Raw genomic sequence first — 23,310 nt, 5'->3', positions numbered from 1 at the left:
GATGAAATATAAGTTTTTAATGTTAAATAATTGTTTGTAAAAACGAATATATGTTCATAAAAACAAAATATAAGTTAAAAAAAAAAAAATATATGTGTTCATAAAAATAAAAAAAAATTCATAAAAGTTAAACATATATTCATAAAAAGTTGAATATATATTTATGAAAAGTTCATTACATATTCATACACATAAAACTTTCATTCTAACAAAACAAATAAAAATATGTTTTCATAAAATAAAATATATGATCTTAAAAATGTATAAATAAGTTCAATAACTTACATCAATGGATTCCTCGTTGCTTTTGTAACAGTGTATTTGATTGGGTACGCTCTTGTGCATTTCAACTATTTTTTAATAAAAGATTTAGATAAGACATAGAATCTAAAACAAAATACAAGATATTTAACTTACCTTTTGAGATTTAGAAATCTGCAGATGCAGTATTTTAGTGGTTTATATACTACAGCATGCATCACAAGATGGAGATTAATATGGTCAATTTGTCAAACAATAAAAGTTTTACATTAGAATTGATGATATTAAATTTTTTCATTATTTGGCTTTAAATATACCTTTAATGATGTAAACACATCTTTAAAAAAATAAAATCGTCATCTATCAAGATTATTTACAATATATTTCCATTTAACATGTATAATATTAAAAAATATTTAAACTTCAATCAAGAACATTGAGTGATGACAACGTAGTGTTTTCTACACGAAAAGCTTTTTGTCCAATTAATTTTAAGATTTATATTTATACCTCGATGAATGGCTCTCATTCTTTAGGTTGCACACGTTGCTTTGTCAAATAAAAACGGTAATCTTTTTTTCTTATTTATTTTGGCAAAATTTAAATGCATATTCAGGACAAGGACATGTTAGTGTAATATACTGCTGTGTACTAGACCGACATTTTGAGTCGGATTTTTTAAAGTGGTAGTTCATAAGGTATCAGTCTACAGAAAGACATATTCTCTCTATCCAGACACTTTATTCGGACTCCAGCCGACCAGTGGCGTACTCCTCAATGGCAAGTGCTTAGCAGTGAAACACCAAATCCCAATTATACAGCCTTAGGTTTGACCCAGCAAAAGCAATAAGTGAAAAAAAAAATTTTAAAAGACAAACACACCTAGAACCAGGGGTGATATCAGGTGAGAAACAGTATTTTTTACATGTAAGACGAACAAAATGCACGAAGAACACTTCAGATACTAACTTAAACTGTACCAATTTTGCTGCACCAGATGCGCATTTCGACAATCAATGTCTCTTCAGTGATGCTCGAGCCAAAATATTTGAAAATCAAAAGCTTATTAAAAAGATGAAGAGCTACAAATCAAAAAGGACAAAAAAGTATAGCCCAAGCCGGGCAAGTAATCAGAGCTTTGCATGAGGGAGATATATTCCTTGATTTAAAATAATTTCCAAATTTTTTTAACAGCAAATTTCAATAACACAAAATCCGCATTTTCATACCGCAGTACTGGCTACTGGCCTGGTGATACCCTCGGGGACTATCAGTCCACCAGCAGAGGCAATTGTGCTACGCTGAGGGTGCTTTTTGTCAAGCCAGTGACATTAATGTCGCGAAAGCGAGACAAAACGATCCTAGATTCCGGAGGCGGTGGCGGCGGCAACATTTAGGTTCAGTCTGTGGTTCAAGTTTTTTTTATACATTAATTACTTTGTCAAACCTTCATGGAATTTTAGGAAATTTGGACGGAAGTTTGTTTGTGACCAGAAGACAGTTTCAAGATCAAAATTTGAAATATTTATTTTCATTTTTCAATATTTGACTGATAAATGGATTGAGTTTTTGGCTCACCTGGCCCAAATGCCAAGTGAGCGCTTCTCGTCACTTTGCGTCCGGCATCCGTCGTCTTCCGTTAACTTTTACAAAAATCATTCCACTGAAACCACTGGGAAAAATTTATCCAAACTTAGCCACAGTCATCATTAGGCTATGTTGTTTGAAAATATGTCCGATGACTCCACCTGCCCACAAAGATGGCCGACATGGCCGAAAATAGAACATAGGGGTTAAAGCAAGTTTTGTCTATTATTTTGAAAACCGCTATAAATAGAGAAATTTTGACAGTAGCAAAAATTTTTCAGAATGTTGAGCTCTAACTATTGTCCTTTAAAGTCAAAACTATCAGACGACTACTTATAGGAGTAATTGCCTTTAAATGACGTATTTTACCATTTTTGATTTCTTTTCCCCTATTATTTCGAATTTTACAATAGATATAACTTTAAATACCAAATATGATCAACAAGACAAATAGGTCACATGACCAAAATCGTCAGACAACTCCTTATTAGAGTAATTGCCCTTAATTTGATAAGTCAAAAATGACTAAAATTGTCAGTGGTCCCCTTTTTGAAGTTATTGCCCTTTAATGTCAATTTTTCACATTTTTCCCCATTTTTGGCTAATTATCTTGAAAATATTAAAACTTTAAATAACTCAAATAATGCTTGTAGAGCAAGACTTTGGTTGGCTTGCTTACTTTGTTGGTATAGACATTTGCTGAAGCATTGTAAATAAGATTGACATCTGCAAAGAATATAAATAGGTGGAGTTATAATTGTATACATTATAAATAACTAGAATGATGATTTATGTAATTTTATAAAATCCAGCTTATATATGTGTGAATAATATTTGCCATGTAATGTATACATGTACAATTGTGTGTTCCTTACTTCGAGGATAACATTCAATCAAATTTAAGTATAATGTATACAGCTTTAACTTCACCGATCTATATTGTTTGCATACAATTATACCAATCTTAATTACAATGCTTGAGCAAACACATATATATATAAAGCAAGCAAGCCAACCAAAGTCTTACTCTACAAGCATTAGGAAATTAGCTGTAACTGTGTATTATTATGCTTTGGTTGCTACACCATTTAAGTTAATTCGGGGTAGGGTCAGCTCTCAAAAATTAAGCCTCGCCACATTATTAGGTTGTTTCGAATAATCAGTCTTGTGGATGTCGTTGGTTGTTGTCTGACTTAATTATTTTCTTTCACTGAATTGAATCCAGTCGTTAGGTTTCTCTTTTGAATTGTATCACGTTTTATTCTCCAAAGGCTTTTTATTAAATTACTAAACGGTAAGGCTTTTCTATATTTTTCAAGGCCGGACAGTGGCCTCTAGTTGTTATATGCTGATTATTTTAAAGCCATTGTTTTTACAGATGTTTACAGTTTGTTGCTGTTACTCCACTGTTCCGAGTTAGTGGGAAAGTATGAGAACTCACAAACAGGTTTAACCCCGTATACATTTTCGTATATCGTTTTGTATATAAAACAGGCCGTTGTTTTTCTCGTGTGAATTGTTTTACATTTTCGTGTCGGGTCTTTATATAGCTTACTTTACGCTATGTGTTTTGCTAATAGTTGAAGGCCGCACGGTGACATAAACTTGTTTACATCTTTGGTGGATAGCAGGCATGGGGTAATCGTAATCAGCTGTAATCGATTATATTTTGCAATATAATCACATGTAATCAGTAATCAAGCATTATCTGATTACAAGTACTCATAATGTAATCGATTACAATGCAAACAACAGGTGTAATCATGATTACTTTTAGATTACTTTTAGATTACATTCAAATGAATACTAGTTGACTACAAATTATATATATATAAAAATTGGGTTTTTTTTTTAAATATACGATCATGGTTCAATGTGATTGATCCTATTAACTATTTAATAATTTTAGTCTCAGTATACTCATCCTTAGGAGATTGAAGGGTGTAAATGTGTGACTTTTTTTCAGTTTACTACATGAATATACCTTTCCAAAAGTTTCATTTCGAGATTGAGTCCTTGTGATATAAGATGTCTGCTTTTTAAATATTTTGTTGTTCCCTTGGGTTGCAGAAAATTCTTGGACTGTTAAGGTAACGTGCAAATTTTCCTCTTTATGATGAATTTGATGTTCGACATAAATTGATAATGAAGTTCGAACCAACTGTTTATTTTCACAATTATTAAAACTTAATTCCATAATTTTTATCATGTGTTTTCTTAATGTATTTGTATAGAAATATAAATTTTACAATCATATATGTGATAAAAAATGAACTGCATACAAATTAATTGATTATTCCAATCAAAACAATTCATTTGTATTACCCAAGTTCACCTATAGTTTGTTATAAAATTTGAAGTAGTGATTAACACCTGTAAAACACATTTAATTGTCAAGTATATCCACACAGACAAAAAGGCTACTTAATCATTAAATAATCACTTTTGTGTTAATTTATTTTTCTTAACTGAAAATATATTTTGGGCTAAAATCATTAATAAACAACAGTATTCCTTTAACAGAGAATGCACATAGACATTTACATTTAAAGTAAATCTGTCAAATAAAATTATGTCACTAAACAATACAAATTTACACTGCTCCTCTTCTGAGCTGTTATAAATAACATATTTATACTAAAAATATCAACAACACAATTTTTCACTCAGGTTAGCTTTATTATGTGAGGATCAAATGATTAAAAAACATTTTTTTTTAGTACCACAGTATAAAATGAAATCATAAGTGATCTTTAAGTAATCATGATTACTTTAAAAAAACTAATCTGATGTTATCAATTACATTGGAATTTAGGTGTAATTGTAATGTAATCGATTACACTGAATTAGCAAAGTAATTGTAATTTAATCGATTACATTTTAAAGTAATCGACCCCATCCCCGGTGGATAGATGTCTCATTTGCAATCAAACTTCATCTTCTTATTTTTGAATCTATGACTGTATTTCATATTTTCATTTTTGCCAATGACCTTTTGTCGAAAAGGATAAAAGATGGTGTGAATAGGGGTTTACAGAATAGACAATAATGGACAAAAATGTATAAAAGAATAGAGAAAAATGGACCAAAAATTAAAGAATAAATAATAATGAGGTGCTAAGATATAAAGAATAGAGAATAATGGGCAAAAAGTATAAAGAATTGAAAAAAAACAGCCTAGCAAATTAAAGAATACAGAATGAAGAACCCCCATCCAGACCTTCATATAATAATTAGTATGTTTCGATTTATATTATGTGTGTCTTAATCAAGGAATCAACTTTGATCTTCCATTTTCGATCTAATAGTGTTTGTCTGAAAAAGTTATCCGTAGCAATTATTTTCAATTAGTTTCCCATACGTCTCAATGATTGCAGATGATTGAGATTTTTTTTTCAAACGTTTTGTATGAAAATGAACTGGTTGGAAGTTGAATTCTTTTAAAGATAGTACAATAATGTACAGGTGATCAATTTAGAGATCATAAAATGTACAGGCGAAATCTATAATAAAATATTGTTCTTTCTGACCTCACCTTAAAGGTACCTATTGTCATGCAAAGTAGTTTCGAATTATCAGCAGTTGGTTTTTACAACTACATCAATTGAATTTATTTTGGCAAAGGTTTGAATTTTCTTCTTAAATTCTTTCTTTAAATCTATATATTTTTCTAGAGGGCAGGTTATAAACGATTAAGATATTTTAGTTTGTTTGCATACCTTTGTATGGTTTGTTGATAATTTAACTGTCGAATAATTATTTGCAACATGGAAAGAAAACAAAAGAAATATATATTTGCTGATAAACACTTTATTTGGCATGGTATACATGACACATTCTTTTATCAATCTACAACATTACGATGCTATGGTACATTTAACACCCAACTTATTCGAAAGTTCTATCACATTGTATTGGCCACCAAGAACTCGCTAAAACAAAATTACATTGATATTAACATTTGCAATTTTAAATACATTATATAAAATACATTAACATATATAATAAGTAAATACAGGTCTTAACTTACTAAGTATACATATTAGAGAAATATAGTAAACGTTAGCGAAGTCCCAGGAAGCAACCCTACAACAACAAGGCCAAACTGATATCTGAATTAAGTTCATCCTATATATGTTTTCATTGACAGACACGCATGCATACTATACATGTATTTCAAATTCTGAATCAACCCAACTGTAGACTTGTTGTTTATCAATTTAAAAGGAAGTACAAAATATCATACATTCCTGTCAACTACAATAAGTCCATGTACAACTTAGTAAACATAGTAGTAAAAACAAACAAATCGAGTAAGTATTGGTTTTCTGACTGAGTAACTATTGTTTTTTATGTTTGCATTATCCGTCATCTAAACAAAACCCAGTAGCAAGAGTAAAATCCAGGATTATGACAGAACTGTTTATAATGCTTTCTTGTCGATACTAGACAGATGGGACTTATAACAGTGTGAAGCTGTCTCTAATAATTTAATAAAGCTATGAAGTGTTTTGAGTCTGTTTTTCTTTTCGTTTATTTTTTCTTCTATTGTGCATTATTTTGGGCTGATCTTTTTAAGTGAATTTCTTTTTATCCAAATGTAGCATTCTTTTTTTTATTTATTTTCATGTGTACAATATTATAGAATTATTGGGACTTATTTGAACACATCTATGAAAGTATTCCATATCCATATCCATATGGCAAAATTATTAATTTGTTCAGAACGAGGTTTTTCACAAGGAAAGACATAACAAATGCATATGCAGTGCAAACCTCGGGGTTGTTAAAAAGACTATTAAAAAACTTATAAAAATCCCCTTTCTTTCCTAGCAAATCTGAAGTCGTCTTTCGAAAATGTGATACAACATTTCGCCCGCACAAGAAACAATCCAAAGCCGATCTTCATAGACATGTACTGTAATTTGTTTTAAGTCATCAAGTGTTTTATTAGTCAAGCCTTTCACTGCATGAACGCATGCGTTTACAAAAATTTATTTTTTCAATAAATTCCTTTCTACTTAAGTTTAGAAATATACTTGAAATTTAAGGCAAATTCTACTACAAGTTTGTCAGAAATTACTGAATTACTTAGATCTGAAAATTAATTCACATTAAAGTAAATTTACAATACAATATATTTCAAGTTTATCAGAATTTATTGAATGTTTTACAGTTGGAATTTAATAACGAATAACGCGAATCTAAAATATTTTCTACTTCTAACTTAAGAGAATTTATTCTGTTATGTTTATTTGCAATTAAAGTATTGTTAGATCACATTTAACCCCATCTTTAATCAGATTTATTTTTTATAGTATACATATAGTTAGGAGTAGTTTAAAGGAAATTAGTTTCAGATAATACTTTTTTTCATATAAAACCGGTTTCTAATTACGTTTGAAAAAAATGTATATGTTTGAGAAAGTATAATATTTCTACCCAAATTTAAAGAAAATAAAGCATTAATTTTGTACTCCAGTTATTCTAATCTTTTTTTTTTCATTGTTCACTGAATTAGCCGATTATGAGGAAAGTTACTATGATATGACTTTTTGTATGATGTTTAATAGACCTTTGAGTAGTATGATCTGAGACTACAGTGTTGTACAGTATATTAGTCTCAGGTTTGATTTACCGGCTAATGAATCATTTATTAAAGAAAACATTTTGTTTTTGTCAGATTTCAAAAAGATGATCATAATTCTTTACTCCCTTATCCATCCTAATATATTTATTTTACATTCAAATTCCTATTTTCCTCGTACATAACTTAAAATTCTCGAGGGTTATCAAGAAATTAGGCTTTTAGTTTTCTCAATTGAATTGTTTCATACCAATACCGTATAGACGTCTACAAAAGGCCCCGACCTGAAAACTTGTTTCATAGTTCTCAGGTCGGGGTCTTTTGTAGACGTCTATACGGTATTGGTTTTTTTTCATTGTTAAAGGCCGTACGGTTGCCTATACATTTTGTAATTGCTTAAATCCACTTCATTTGAACGTTGGTGTATAGGTGTTCATCGGCAAATATACCACATCCCCTTATTTTTATATACATCAAATATGCTGTATTATGCAATTAAACTGTTTAATCAGGTATTTATCATTCGTACATTCGTTATTATTTGTATTGTTTATATTCATTTGCATTATCTATATAGCTAGGGGTTTTACTTTTTGCAATAAAGTTATTATATATTGTAAATGTTTAGCAAACATCTACAACTAGACATTGTACTGAGTTTGCCCATTAGGATCCTAAATTGTATCTTTATGTTCGTACAGTTTACCTCCCTTTGATTGCAAAAGATGTGTTCAGGGGGAACTAACTGCGCTGCATTTACAGCAACTTTTTAGTTGGTTATTCTTAAATATAAACTATTACCTAATTGGTTTATTTCACGTGTCCATCTTTCTGTTTACGAGCACAACAACGCCAGCACATACAAGATTTTGTTATATGATCAAGGTTAAAAAAATTAAAAAGATGTACAATACCTAAAAAATGTTAAGGGAAAAGGCTATTTTCTAAACAAATTATATATTTATTTATTTATGTAAATAATACAATTGGAACAGTCTGGCCAATCCTTGTTTTAAGAAGCAGAAGAAAATTGAAAATATGAAGCAAAAACTACGAGATGAAGAAATGCCTTCTTTTTTTATTTTCGATATCTTATTTTATTCATGTCGTATCTGCTAATACATTTACTGTAATTGCAAACAGATTTCCTTATGCAAGTTTTTGTGACAATCTTTCCATGATATCAATACACATCTAGGGAAATCTCAGTGTAATGGTTATGTTGACATGATGATATGTTAAAAATAATATTGCCTTTTTAATTTTTATTATCTCACAATTAAAAATAAAAAACCGATTTGTACAAGAATTAGGATTCAGAGACCAACAGACATGGATTCACAGCATGTAAAATCCCTGAAAATGTCAGTGATTTTGTAAAATCACTGAAAATATTGCCAGGGATTTTGTAAAAACCCTGATTGCAAGTTTGAACTTGATATTAGGAATGTGTTTTTCATAATACAAATAAACAATGATTTTGATTTTGAATTTTAATAAATAATACCAGTTAAAACTATTTTACAGTGACTATGAATAATAAAAATATATGAGCTGTTAAATGTAGGACTACAATTTTACTTATTTTTGCTTAAGATTTGATATCGTTATCTGATGAATGCCCGGCATTTTTTAAAGATTTTTTTCACATCTCTACATTGAAAAACTTTATACCTACATCAAACAAATGTTTACTTGTAATTTGATTTGAATCTAAAGAGTGAAGAAAGTATAAAAACTTATTTAATCTTTCATCACTCTATGAATGAACACATGTATAAGGCCGTATCTGAGATATGACCAAAGTAAGAAATGCAAGTACAAAACAAAGTATTTTTACCTATACTTATATGTTGTCTATTTGTTTTACTATTAATATTTTGTGGATATATATGTCTTTTATAGGCTGCAAATTAATAATACAACACTTATTTGCTTTTTATATATTAATTTTCATGTCACAAAAAGATACTCTCGTCCCGATATGCATGTAATATCTGCCACTGGATCACTGTGACAAATCAATTTCTTACTTTTTCCATGTGTTTTTCTCCTCTCATTACGGCAATGACTCCAATGTTTGTCTTTGTATTTTATTATAAAATTTGACATACTTGGTTTATACTTTTAAGTAATTACAGAAGCACTATATAATAAACTTTAACTTAGTTTCGAACAAGGTAATAATAAAGAGCTTGTTTTGTCTTCTTTCTGTGGATTTTTAGCAAAAGGTTTTAAAATTTCTTCATATTTTCTTGGTTCAATATTTTACATTTTAATTTTTCCCTCAATTATTTGAAGTAATTTTTGTGTATAAGTCTGCTCTTGATTTAAAGACATATGTGCCCGAGTCATTTTTCTACAGTATGTCAGTTGTTTTGTGAAAATTGTTCACTAAGTATTAAGTATATAGTACTAAGGCTAAATTAACCTCAAACTTGTTTAGTGTAACTGCTGTAGACTTTTTTTTTAAAGAATTGTTTAATCAAAAAGAATTTTTTATTTTACAAATTCACTGAATTCAATCAGGGAATCTGTAAAAAAGATCGTAATTATTTCAGTGATTTTGTAAAATCCCTAGTCAAAATCAGGGATTTTATAAAATCACTAAACTGTTCAGTGATTATACAAAAACCCTGAAATTTCAGGGATTTTACAAAATCCCTGATTTTACAAATTCACTGTAACATATACACAATATACAATTGTATATAGATATTAAAGAAAAAAGCATATTAATTTGCACAATTTATGAAAAATTTGTAACATTTTGTTTTAAAAGATACAAGTGTATTACTCATCTTTATTTCTTGTGGTAAACTGTTCCATATTTGAGAACCAGAATATGTAAATGTTTTCTTCAAAAACTTAGTTTTTGGCTCCGGAAGATTTAATAATTTTTCATCAGCTGAACGTTAATTATAATTTTGATAATCAGTAAAATGAAAGTTTTCTTGTAAATAGTTAGGAACCATATCCTTCAATGATTTAAATACTTTGTCAAGTATTGCCTTTTGATATTGAAATCGTTTTTCCACATTTAACCAGTTTGATTTATTAAACAATAAACTGGAGGATATCATTATGTCAGCTTCTACTATAACCCTAGCAGATTTCTTTAATAACTTATTTATAAGTTTACTTATTCCACTTTCATAACAACTACCCCATATACTGCAACAATAATCAAACAATGGCAGAATATAAGCATTGAAATAAATAATACTGTAATGGTATATCGTGTAGTAAGCCATCAATTAAAAGCAATTAAAACAATATAAAACAATTAAAAATTAAGCGAAATCAAAACGGTGCGTAAACAAAAAACTAAGAGCAAACAAGAAAGAAAAACCGACGACAACTACTGAATTTCGGGCTCTTGACTTGGGACAGGAACATATAAAATGAGGCGGTTTAAACATGTCTGTTAGCGCACAACAATCCGCTTAACTTGGACAGTGGTGTAACAATCGCCGATGTCGGATTTAGGACAATGACTGCTCAAAACTTCACTGATATAAAACATCAGGTGCTTGTTTCTGATTGTTCTTACTATGAATAATACCTTAATCAATTTTTGTAATGATTAATGATTGCAATCATACTTGTAACATAAAACGTCTTTACGTCAGAATATTTGGACTGTCCATAAAAAGTAGATATGTTGGGTAGAAGTTTCTTCTTACAATATGCCTCATTCCGACCACTCGCAGAATTTTGCCAGAGGAGTTCTAAAGCGCGAAAAAGCGTTTAACTCTATTTAGAAGAAGAATCAGATTAATTTCACCTTCTGACTTCACCATGCTTTACGTGGTTGCATATTTACACATTTCGCACGGTATTTCCGGGCATCGCCTATACATGCGTCATAAACACGAAAGCAGGCTAGGTTCATCCTAGTCTTACCTATCCGTATATGCAAACTATAGTGTTGAAATGTTAACCGCTTCGACAGGATACACTAATGGGTTTTTAAATATTTAGAACTAAATCTTATAGTATATCTGCATTATTGTACTGAAATCTTTGTAGCATGCTCTCTGCAAATGTGAAAGGTCGTGTATTCAATACCCGACAGTATCAAACAAAAGACTTGAAAATAGTGTGGCAGTCGAATCACAAAGCATGGTACATACTTATATTGTGTATACTGATCAGAATATAAATTTACTGTATATTTGACACTGGAATTGAAAAAAACGTCGATCCTTCCTGAACGTATAAAAGGTGTTAATCTAAAAACAAATATATATAGACCGCTTGCTTCTATTTTAGAGCCTAGAAAAAAAATTTCAAGAAAAAAAATCGTCCCCCTCCCTTAAATTTTACAGTAGATGACTGAAGAACAACATATCAGATTGATGTGGTCTTACTGCTGCTGTTTAATCTTTTCCAAGCTTCAATCTTTGACACGGGCATCGTACCCATCTTTACGCACCTAGTTTAGATTGTCATCAAAACGAAAGAAGAATACGTGGGATATTAAAAAAAGTATAGTCCTTTAAAAACTTTCAAAACCTTGATCCGTTGTGATTTCTTTACTTAAATCAACAAAAAAGTGAAAGTGTTGTTGAATATGCTAGATGTGTATCTATTTTACCAATTGCAATCAACGAATCTTTGAATCCTGCATGACTGTGCATGTTTGTGTCATGTAAGATTAAGTGTGTGTGAAATGTGTTTCAGGAATAACTATTAAATTGAGCATGCGAAGCATCCGCTTCTATTTGCATATCATATGAGAAAGGCGAGCTGTAAATGTTATTGTAATATAGTTTTGTGTTTGGTAAATGAAAACTAGACAAGCTTGCACAAATATTTGAAAATTTAAGTAGTCAGTTTATAACAATTTTAACCGATGACGAAAACACAATTCCCCTCCCAATATTACATTTTGACGTTTAGCACTTCTCCGTATATTCTCTACATGCAGGTTGTCAAATACCACAGAATTTGATAGTCTGGCAAAAATTAGTTCAAGATGTCATTGTATGAAAAATTTCTAACCTTCAAACCTAAAATCTAATTCATTTTGATTTAATGTCACACGAACTCAAAGGTAGAAATCGAGAACTTTTTTAGAGTACCAATATCATGAACAATTTAGATTGACAAAGAAATCACCAACTCCTTTAAAATCAAGTCACAAAGGTTAAGTCAAATGACTTTATTTGGACAGGTAACTTCAATATGAATAATGCGACATTGATACTTTGACCATAGATATAATAGCTTTTGACATTGAGATCAAAATTAAGGTAATATACATTTTGTACAAGTAATGATGACAGGCCCCACATTATCGTATGTACATAGGTCTTCTTCAAAAGAAAAGAGTTTTTTTACAAGATAACTTCTACACAGGAAGAATGGCACACATAATATGCCAACCTTACTTGAAAGGGCGGTTATAAATGAAAGTCTTTTACCTGAAATATCCTATACAAATGTTGTTGCTTTTGATTAAGTTCTAGTTAACTCTAGATTAATTTTTTGTATAACCACATCGGTAGTTTCACGGTATCGTGTATTTTCCCCAAGAACAGGCCTAGAGGTCGTGGGTTTGTCCAAATCGAAATAAAACCAAAGACTTTACAAATGGTATTTGTAGTTATCAGCAGTATAAGAGCAAGTACTAAGTCTTGTCAAAATATTAAACAATGAGTTCTTTTTCGGACTGTTAACATGTATTAACTTTTTCTTTGTGTATATGTGGGAACGACCTTTTGATATTTTGGGAGGGGGATTATTTAATGAATCTTCTGGCCTTGTTATACATGTCCCTGAAAAAAGACAATTTTAGATAAATAAGCCGGCTTAGCAAAAGAGGAAAATTAATGTTCTCTACCCGAAAATCATATACTGCCCCCTCTCCTCCAACAATTACATGGTCATCCCCTTAACAGTACGTAGAAAGTTATATTGATGGTCAAAATTCAATAGACAATTAATTTTACTCCCAGTTGTAAGAGTACTATCCCTTTCGTTCCGTCGTTCAGTGGCAAATATTACAGATATATCTAAGACGAACCACATTCAACAAATGCTATCCATTTAAAAGAGTTTCAACCTTGATATAGAATATTCATTTATCATATGTAAACTGGAACTGTCGATATGTGTAGGAAACTAGATTGTCGAGTGGTCTACGTAGTACTTAAATGGCCACTAGCGTGTCAAAACTGACGCTGTGACTTTGGTTATTTCTTCGGCAAAGTGTGTTTGGCTTAGATCTTTAAAAATAGACAGGCGGTTCTTGTTTTCCTGTCGAAGGCCGGTGGTTTTCTCTGGCTTTCTCCACTGGCACGGAAACCCAAGTGTAATGAAAGTGGCGTTAAAACCAGCAAACAACTAATTATTGATCAATATTTTGACCTTGCTGAAGTGCGTTAACTCGTCTGTATACGATGATAATCTATTTATAATTTGACAACTTGCAGTTTTTAAGTTTTTTATTCACATAAGTTTGAGTTCAGTACAACTTGAATAACAATAACTCGTCATACATTAACGAATCTTTTCCCTTACCGGTAAAATGATTTTTTCTCAGTTTGGACCATTTTTCAAGACATAATTGCGCAAACGTTTTCCTTCACTTTCAGATACTGCACTTCTGAGAACCCTAATTGTGCGCCTATCCCTGAGAACAGATATACTATATTTTTTTGCCCAAAATATTGAATAAACCATTTTAATTTCGGATGTCTTAAATGTTATCATTAATACCAGAGAAGGTATGCCATTGTACCATTCAGGTTTGTTTTTAATGTACACAAAAGATTTCCGACGGTCAACACAGAGTCCAATGAAGTAAAATTTCGATTACGACAATGACCAGATGAGGATGTGGAGGGGGGGTCCCCCTTATTGAATTACATATTTATCTTTGATAAATGCATTGACTTTTTAAAAGTATCGTCCAAACGTTGGTTAACTAGCCCCCCACCCCCTTTTTCTAAGTGGTTTATCATTTTCGGACAAAATGGGTGACAGATCAATGAGACGTCGGAATATATGGGCAATCGCTCCTCACTCAAATCTATAGAAAGATAGAATTCTTAACAGAAGGTCTTCAAGTAATCAGTTCTATCTGTTATGGTGTTTCTTTGTATGTACATGTATATTTTCTCTTTTAGTATCATAAAAAGGAAGATGCAAATGTGGTTCAATGGAATCTTTTGTGTAATTATTACAGCTATGTTTGTTTACCAATCACAGTTTCTATTATATAGACAGATGTGGCATATAAAATTTGGTATACATTGGCCTTATTTATTAAAGCAGAGTTCAAGATTAAGATAAAGCAAAAGTTAAAGGATATGAAATTTTACAGAGGTACGGAAAATTTCTCCTGTATTTGTTGCACTACCGTGTCCAAATTTTTAAATTGCAAAAATCCTAAATATTTATTGGATAACGCACATATGATATATGATAATATAACAATGCGCAATCCAAGTGTACAACATATACAACATGATAGATAATTATATAAAACATTTTACAACAAGCGAAAATTAAGTATATGCTTTAACCACAAGTCTATTTTATTGGAAGGTAAAATATTATCAATAATATCCAGCTATGTACTTAATGCTAGACTAACGAATGGACACCAAGAATATTTTTCAAATTCAAACTCTGAACCTTTTCAAATGCAGATCTTAATTTCAAAAAGTTTCCAAAATTAAACAGTCTATATATTTATATTAAAGGTCGTTACTTAAGTGTATCAATTATTATTCAATAAGGAGTTTAAAACTCTCCTACGATTTAAACTGCTAAGAGGTAATCACAAAAAATTTTCAAATATCTGTCAAAATTACAGTCTTATGCTATCTGAAAACATTTTAATAGTTTAAAGCTCACCTACATGTACGATTTAAATTGCTAAGAGGTAATCACTAAACATTTTCAAATATCTGTCAAAATTACAGTCTTATGATATCTGAAAACATTTTAATAGTTTAAAGCTCACCTACATGTACGATTTAAATTGCTTAGGGATATCCAACAGATCATTTTTTTAATAAATACTAAAAATTTGCAAATATCTGTCAAAATTGCAGTCGTGTGCCACCTTAAGGAATTTTAATAATAAATTTTTAAGAAGGTCACGTGTCCGAAAATATATATACAAAAATATGTTTCAATCTAAAAATACACATTTGACACTATGACTTTTTATTTTAAAATAATGGAGAACTTTTTAAATTGGTCTTGGTGGAATGAAATTTATGGGAAATTAGCTCCACCGCTTTCCATCTTAATATTGATTTTTATTTTATCAACGCCTGACTTTTAATTAGTTTCTGACCCTAACTTAAAACTGTAATGTAAAATCTGGCAGATATTTTCACATCCGTAAGAACAAATGTTTCTTAGTAGGGTGCATTTTCTAATAAAGGATCAAAGGATGCCCATGGTATTCTATTATCAAACTTTCACTACATCAGGATCGTGGCGTTCCTTATCAATTAGCTTAATGGGACGTGTTAAATTATTACATAATAATTTGAACTCTTGACAGTCGCTTATCTTTGAAATTAAGAAAATCGACATTATCTAAACAATGTAAAGTTCTTTCTATATATTTACCCATGTAGATGGGTGTTTATAGATAATAAATAATATAAATGTACATGCATGATACTATATATATATATATATATATCATACACTTTTTCTCTTACTTTTATTTATTTTTGCACCCTGTATTAATAAACTAAAAGGAAATATGTCTACCTAGCTGAAAAAGCTTACAAGAAAGGCGATGTAAAAACAAATAAATTATATTCTAATATATGAGTTAACCATTTGTTGGCAGCAAATACATTTTATAATGTCATAACGTATTCTACAGTATACAGGTTTAGACAAGGAAAACATTTTTTTTTTTTTGTATTGATCCTTTATAGAATTAAAAAAAAAACGCATAATAGTTTTTAATTGTTTGTTTATATTTTACTATTTTTCGAAACATATTTCATCAGAGATATGAACCTGAATAATTAAATCATGAATAAATCCTTACTGAACCGTTTTGTGTTTGCATACATGTACATTCTTGTGATGACAGGTAAGAGATGTACTACGAATCAGATGTGGATACAAAAATATTCCATAGATTTTTTAGTGTACATTTTTTCTCTTGCAATCCAATAAATTTTTTTTTTACTTTTTTACACAAGTATTCCCATTTTAAACTTCCAACACGAATTGAAAGAATTTTTCCAATTTTGCTAAGCCAACGAAGATACAGATATCTTGTTTTAGGGAGGGCAAAATCATACTTGATAAACGACCCCAAGGGTTGACCGGGATTTAGAAATATTGTCCTCCTTGGACTTCTCTCGTTCCGGCAGTAAAATCCTTGCTCCAGTCGGGGGCTTCCATTTGGCTGTTTGGGATACATAAGTATAGGTAGTCGTGCCCTTCCTGAACACACATGAACTATTTGCCACTGAACATTAAGCAATTAACAATAAATGCAGTTGGTGACTTCCTCGAACGCATCGATCTATCGCATAAAACTCGAAACAAAGAATACCACAGTTAAGTTTGTCTCTCATCTTGACTTATACATCTAGAAATTGACCATGATGGTCGATTTCAAACAAAACTTGACATAAAAAAGATGATTCCAACTACCTTATTTCTAATTTCTATGCAACAGTATCCCAGCAGCTCTCGTGTATAGCTTCCTTTAGATACGATATTTCAGAGCGTGTATGTCCTATCATGATTTCTTGGATAGATTTATTGCTGTTTATTAACGTCCAGTAGCAAACGTTTCATGCATGTTCAAGACGAGACAAATAAAAAATGAATACCGTGAATAGTTAGGTCCTGGGGGTCGACCGGGATGACGCTGGAAATTTGGAATGTCAATTGAAAATGTTGGTATATGGAAAAAGGGACAGAAATTAAGCCTTGCAACTGGCCAACGCCCGTCCTCTCACAAATTTGTTGCAAGATTTCATACCATGAAAAGAGCACCGGCATCGGAATTACGTTCTCATTAAGAAGCAGAAGAAAATTGAAAATATGAAGCAAAAACTACGAGATGAAGAAATGCCTTCTTTTTTTATTTTCGATATCTTATTTTATTCATGTCGTATCTGCTAATACATTTACTGTAATTGCAAACAGATTTCCTTATGCAAGTTTTTGTGACAATCTTTCCATGATATCAATACACATCTAGGGAAATCTCAGTGTAATGGTTATGTTGACATGATGATATGTTAAAAATAATATTGCCTTTTTAATTTTTATTATCTCACAATTAAAAATAAAAAACCGATTTGTACAAGAATTAGGATTCAGAGACCAACAGACATGGATTCACAGCATGTAAAATCCCTGAAAATGTCAGTGATTTTGTAAAATCACTGAAAATATTGCCAGGGATTTTGTAAAAACCCTGATTGCAAGTTTGAACTTGATATTAGGAATGTGTTTTTCATAATACAAATAAACAATGATTTTGATTTTGAATTTTAATAAATAATACCAGTTAAAACTATTTTACAGTGACTATGAATAATAAAAATATATGAGCTGTTAAATGTAGGACTACAATTTTACTTATTTTTGCTTAAGATTTGATATCGTTATCTGATGAATGCCCGGCATTTTTTAAAGATTTTTTTCACATCTCTACATTGAAAAACTTTATACCTACATCAAACAAATGTTTACTTGTAATTTGATTTGAATCTAAAGAGTGAAGAAAGTATAAAAACTTATTTAATCTTTCATCACTCTATGAATGAACACATGTATAAGGCCGTATCTGAGATATGACCAAAGTAAGAAATGCAAGTACAAAACAAAGTATTTTTACCTATACTTATATGTTGTCTATTTGTTTTACTATTAATATTTTGTGGATATATATGTCTTTTATAGGCTGCAAATTAATAATACAACACTTATTTGCTTTTTATATATTAATTTTCATGTCACAAAAAGATACTCTCGTCCCGATATGCATGTAATATCTGCCACTGGATCACTGTGACAAATCAATTTCTTACTTTTTCCATGTGTTTTTCTCCTCTCATTACGGCAATGACTCCAATGTTTGTCTTTGTATTTTATTATAAAATTTGACATACTTGGTTTATACTTTTAAGTAATTACAGAAGCACTATATAATAAACTTTAACTTAGTTTCGAACAAGGTAATAATAAAGAGCTTGTTTTGTCTTCTTTCTGTGGATTTTTAGCAAAAGGTTTTAAAATTTCTTCATATTTTCTTGGTTCAATATTTTACATTTTAATTTTTCCCTCAATTATTTGAAGTAATTTTTGTGTATAAGTCTGCTCTTGATTTAAAGACATATGTGCCCGAGTCATTTTTCTACAGTATGTCAGTTGTTTTGTGAAAATTGTTCACTAAGTATTAAGTATATAGTACTAAGGCTAAATTAACCTCAAACTTGTTTAGTGTAACTGCTGTAGACTTTTTTTTTAAAGAATTGTTTAATCAAAAAGAATTTTTTATTTTACAAATTCACTGAATTCAATCAGGGAATCTGTAAAAAAGATCGTAATTATTTCAGTGATTTTGTAAAATCCCTAGTCAAAATCAGGGATTTTATAAAATCACTAAACTGTTCAGTGATTATACAAAAACCCTGAAATTTCAGGGATTTTATAAAATCCCTGATTTTACAAATTCACTGTAACATATACACAATATACAATTGTATATAGATATTAAAGAAAAAAGCATATTAATTTGCACAATTTATGAAAAATTTGTAACATTTTGTTTTAAAAGATACAAGTGTATTACTCATCTTTATTTCTTGTGGTAAACTGTTCCATATTTGAGAACCAGAATATGTAAATGTTTTCTTCAAAAACTTAGTTTTTGGCTCCGGAAGATTTAATAATTTTTCATCAGCTGAACGTTAATTATAATTTTGATAATCAGTAAAATGAAAGTTTTCTTGTAAATAGTTAGGAACCATATCCTTCAATGATTTAAATACTTTGTCAAGTATTGCCTTTTGATATTGAAATCGTTTTTCCACATTTAACCAGTTTGATTTATTAAACAATAAACTGGAGGATATCATTATGTCAGCTTCTACTATAACCCTAGCAGATTTCTTTAATAACTTATTTATAAGTTTACTTATTCCACTTTCATAACAACTACCCCATATACTGCAACAATAATCAAACAATGGCAGAATATAAGCATTGAAATAAATAATACTGTAATGGTATATCGTGTAGTAAGCCATCAATTAAAAGCAATTAAAACAATATAAAACAATTAAAAATTAAGCGAAATCAAAACGGTGCGTAAACAAAAAACTAAGAGCAAACAAGAAAGAAAAACCGACGACAACTACTGAATTTCGGGCTCTTGACTTGGGACAGGAACATATAAAATGAGGCGGTTTAAACATGTCTGTTAGCGCACAACAATCCGCTTAACTTGGACAGTGGTGTAACAATCGCCGATGTCGGATTTAGGACAATGACTGCTCAAAACTTCACTGATATAAAACATCAGGTGCTTGTTTCTGATTGTTCTTACTATGAATAATACCTTAATCAATTTTTGTAATGATTAATGATTGCAATCATACTTGTAACATAAAACGTCTTTACGTCAGAATATTTGGACTGTCCATAAAAAGTAGATATGTTGGGTAGAAGTTTCTTCTTACAATATGCCTCATTCCGACCACTCGCAGAATTTTGCCAGAGGAGTTCTAAAGCGCGAAAAAGCGTTTAACTCTATTTAGAAGAAGAATCAGATTAATTTCACCTTCTGACTTCACCATGCTTTACGTGGTTGCATATTTACACATTTCGCACGGTATTTCCGGGCATCGCCTATACATGCGTCATAAACACGAAAGCAGGCTAGGTTCATCCTAGTCTTACCTATCCGTATATGCAAACTATAGTGTTGAAATGTTAACCGCTTCGACAGGATACACTAATGGGTTTTTAAATATTTAGAACTAAATCTTATAGTATATCTGCATTATTGTACTGAAATCTTTGTAGCATGCTCTCTGCAAATGTGAAAGGTCGTGTATTCAATACCCGACAGTATCAAACAAAAGACTTGAAAATAGTGTGGCAGTCGAATCACAAAGCATGGTACATACTTATATTGTGTATACTGATCAGAATATAAATTTACTGTATATTTGACACTGGAATTGAAAAAAACGTCGATCCTTCCTGAACGTATAAAAGGTGTTAATCTAAAAACAAATATATATAGACCGCTTGCTTCTATTTTAGAGCCTAGAAAAAAAATTTCAAGAAAAAAAATCGTCCCCCTCCCTTAAATTTTACAGTAGATGACTGAAGAACAACATATCAGATTGATGTGGTCTTACTGCTGCTGTTTAATCTTTTCCAAGCTTCAATCTTTGACACGGGCATCGTACCCATCTTTACGCACCTAGTTTAGATTGTCATCAAAACGAAAGAAGAATACGTGGGATATTAAAAAAAGTATAGTCCTTTAAAAACTTTCAAAACCTTGATCCGTTGTGATTTCTTTACTTAAATCAACAAAAAAGTGAAAGTGTTGTTGAATATGCTAGATGTGTATCTATTTTACCAATTGCAATCAACGAATCTTTGAATCCTGCATGACTGTGCATGTTTGTGTCATGTAAGATTAAGTGTGTGTGAAATGTGTTTCAGGAATAACTATTGAATTGAGCATGCGAAGCATCCGCTTCTATTTGCATATCATATGAGAAAGGCGAGCTGTAAATGTTATTGTAATATAGTTTTTTGTTTGGTAAATGAAAACTAGACAAGCTTGCACAAATATTTGAAAATTTAAGTAGTCAGTTTATAACAATTTTAACCGATGACGAAAACACAATTCCCCTCCCAATATTACATTTTGACGTTTAGCACTTCTCCGTATATTCTCTACATGCAGGTTGTCAAATACCACAGAATTTGATAGTCTGGCAAAAATTAGTTCAAGATGTCATTGTATGAAAAATTTCTAACCTTCAAACCTAAAATCTAATTCATTTTGATTTAATGTCACACGAACTCAAAGGTAGAAATCGAGAACTTTTTTAGAGTACCAATATCATGAACAATTTAGATTGACAAAGAAATCACCAACTCCTTTAAAATCAAGTCACAAAGGTTAAGTCAAATGACTTTATTTGGACAGGTAACTTCAATATGAATAATGCGACATTGATACTTTGACCATAGATATAATAGCTTTTGACATTGAGATCAAAATTAAGGTAATATACATTTTGTACAAGTAATGATGACAGGCCCCACATTATCGTATGTACATAGGTCTTCTTCAAAAGAAAAGAGTTTTTTTACAAGATAACTTCTACACAGGAAGAATGGCACACATAATATGCCAACCTTACTTGAAAGGGCGGTTATAAATGAAAGTCTTTTACCTGAAATATCCTATACAAATGTTGTTGCTTTTGATTAAGTTCTAGTTAACTCTAGATTAATTTTTTGTATAACCACATCGGTAGTTTCACGGTATCGTGTATTTTCCCCAAGAACAGGCCTAGAGGTCGTGGGTTTGTCCAAATCGAAATAAAACCAAAGACTTTACAAATGGTATTTGTAGTTATCAGCAGTATAAGAGCAAGTACTAAGTCTTGTCAAAATATTAAACAATGAGTTCTTTTTCGGACTGTTAACATGTATTAACTTTTTCTTTGTGTATATGTGGGAACGACCTTTTGATATTTTGGGAGGGGGATTATTTAATGAATCTTCTGGCCTTGTTATACATGTCCCTGAAAAAAGACAATTTTAGATAAATAAGCCGGCTTAGCAAAAGAGGAAAATTAATGTTCTCTACCCGAAAATCATATACTGCCCCCTCTCCTCCAACAATTACATGGTCATCCCCTTAACAGTACGTAGAAAGTTATATTGATGGTCAAAATTCAATAGACAATTAATTTTACTCCCAGTTGTAAGAGTACTATCCCTTTCGTTCCGTCGTTCAGTGGCAAATATTACAGATATATCTAAGACGAACCACATTCAACAAATGCTATCCATTTAAAAGAGTTTCAACCTTGATATAGAATATTCATTTATCATATGTAAACTGGAACTGTCGATATGTGTAGGAAACTAGATTGTCGAGTGGTCTACGTAGTACTTAAATGGCCACTAGCGTGTCAAAACTGACGCTGTGACTTTGGTTATTTCTTCGGCAAAGTGTGTTTGGCTTAGATCTTTAAAAATAGACAGGCGGTTCTTGTTTTCCTGTCGAAGGCCGGTGGTTTTCTCTGGCTTTCTCCACTGGCACGGAAACCCAAGTGTAATGAAAGTGGCGTTAAAACCAGCAAACAACTAATTATTGATCAATATTTTGACCTTGCTGAAGTGCGTTAACTCGTCTGTATACGATGATAATCTATTTATAATTTGACAACTTGCAGTTTTTAAGTTTTTTATTCACATAAGTTTGAGTTCAGTACAACTTGAATAACAATAACTCGTCATACATTAACGAATCTTTTCCCTTACCGGTAAAATGATTTTTTCTCAGTTTGGACCATTTTTCAAGACATAATTGCGCAAACGTTTTCCTTCACTTTCAGATACTGCACTTCTGAGAACCCTAATTGTGCGCCTATCCCTGAGAACAGATATACTATATTTTTTTGCCCAAAATATTGAATAAACCATTTTAATTTCGGATGTCTTAAATGTTATCATTAATACCAGAGAAGGTATGCCATTGTACCATTCAGGTTTGTTTTTAATGTACACAAAAGATTTCCGACGGTCAACACAGAGTCCAATGAAGTAAAATTTCGATTACGACAATGACCAGATGAGGATGTGGAGGGGGGGTCCCCCTT

Source organism: Mytilus californianus, unplaced genomic scaffold (genome assembly GCF_021869535.1).
Source record: "Mytilus californianus isolate M0D057914Y unplaced genomic scaffold, xbMytCali1.0.p SCAF_14, whole genome shotgun sequence".
NCBI lineage: Eukaryota > Metazoa > Mollusca > Bivalvia > Mytilida > Mytilidae > Mytilus > Mytilus californianus.
Note: the sequence above shows the minus strand (reverse complement) of the source record.